General features: G+C 49.4%; 1 protein-coding gene across 6 annotated transcripts in view; it reads left to right on the top strand.

Moving 5' to 3' along the window:
* The window catches only part of ZNF766 (zinc finger protein 766), a 47,289-nt gene that overhangs the window by 28,047 nt on the left and 17,913 nt on the right, over positions 1-1,329 (top strand). Inside the window, exon 1 of one of the 6 annotated variants that reach the window (XM_011965855.1) lies at positions 953-1,014. The exons of 3 other annotated variants lie outside the window; for them this stretch is intronic. The gene's annotated coding sequence lies outside the window, so the exon portion shown is untranslated. Of the gene's footprint in view, positions 1-952; positions 1,171-1,329 lie in introns of those variants that run through there. 2 more of the 6 variants (XM_011965853.1, XM_011965854.1) reach the window with 2 other exon arrangements.

Raw genomic sequence — 1,329 nt, 5'->3', positions numbered from 1 at the left:
TTCCCTCTGCTGCAGCCACACAGGCCTCTTTCCTGGAGCCAGGGTTGCTCCTGACTCAGGGCTTCCACCTGGGCTGTCCCTCTGCCTGGACATCTCTAGCCTGTCAGCTGCAGGTACAAACACCTTTTCTTCCCCAAGTCTTTGTTCTGATATTACCTCCTTCCTGGAGGCTTCTGTGTTCCTCTCCACCCCACATTTAACACTCCAGCTACACCCTCACCCCCACTGTGGTCCACGTTGCCTGCTCTGGATATTTCTTTCTGCTCCACTACCTAAATCCTGGTAACAAGACCCAAGGATAGAGCAGAGCCAGAAGGTGGGGGTGTGCTGGATTTGCGCTGTCTGAGTGGAGCTTACCCCTGGCTTCACATTGGAGTGCAGATACACGTCTTGTGCCTCCAGTCTCTTACCTGAGATTCCCATTCACATACTCAGGTTGGGCTCAGCATTAATATTTGAAGTTGATTCTATGGTCGTTGCTCCTTATCTTCCAGTGTACTTTCTGAGGTTCCAGTTACTCATGGTCAACCACAGTTTTAGTAGTCCAAGGATATTATATGGAAAGTTCTAGAAATGAAGAATTCATAAGTGTTAAATTTCTCACTCTTCTTAGTAGGATGATGCAGTCTCTCACTGTCCCACTCTGTTTTGTCCAGGACTTGAATCATCTCTTTGTCCAGTATGTCCTCCTGTACAGTCATCCCTCGGTATCACATAGGATTTGCTTCCAAGATCCCCCCCAAGATTACCCAAATCAGATGATCTGCAAGACCCTTATATAAAATTGCATAATACGGCCACATAAGGACATTTCGGTCAACAACAGACCACGCCTATGATGGTGGTTCCGTAAGATTACACTGGAGCTGAAAAATTCCTGTTGCCTGGCTACCTCAGAGCAGTCATGACATCATAGTGCAGTGTTGGTGGTGATGCTGGGGGAAACAAACCTAGTGCGTTACCAGACAGCTTTAACTGGATGTGGGGGAGGATAACACTGAGAATCTCTTAGAGGTGGTTCATGAGGAATGGGTTAATGAGGAGTCATTGGAACTGATACAGGAACGCATAGCTGAAGAAGAGGCAAGAGAATAGGGAACTGGCTGGGCGCAGTGGCACACATCTGTAATCCCTGTACTTTGGGAGGCCGAGGCAGGTGGATCACTTGAGGTCAGTGGTGTCGGGAGTGGTGGCACATGCCTGTGATCCGAGCTACTCGGGAAGCTGAGGTAGGAGAATCACTTGAACCCAGGAGGCGGAGGTTGCAGTGAGCCAAGGTCGCGCCACTGCACTCCAGCCCGAGCGACAGAGTGAGACTCCATCTCAAAA

This window comes from Mandrillus leucophaeus, unplaced genomic scaffold, assembly GCF_000951045.1.
Source record: "Mandrillus leucophaeus isolate KB7577 unplaced genomic scaffold, Mleu.le_1.0 Scaffold74, whole genome shotgun sequence".
Taxonomy (NCBI): domain Eukaryota; kingdom Metazoa; phylum Chordata; class Mammalia; order Primates; family Cercopithecidae; genus Mandrillus; species Mandrillus leucophaeus.
Note: the sequence above shows the minus strand (reverse complement) of the source record. Positions and strands in the feature narration are given on the sequence as shown.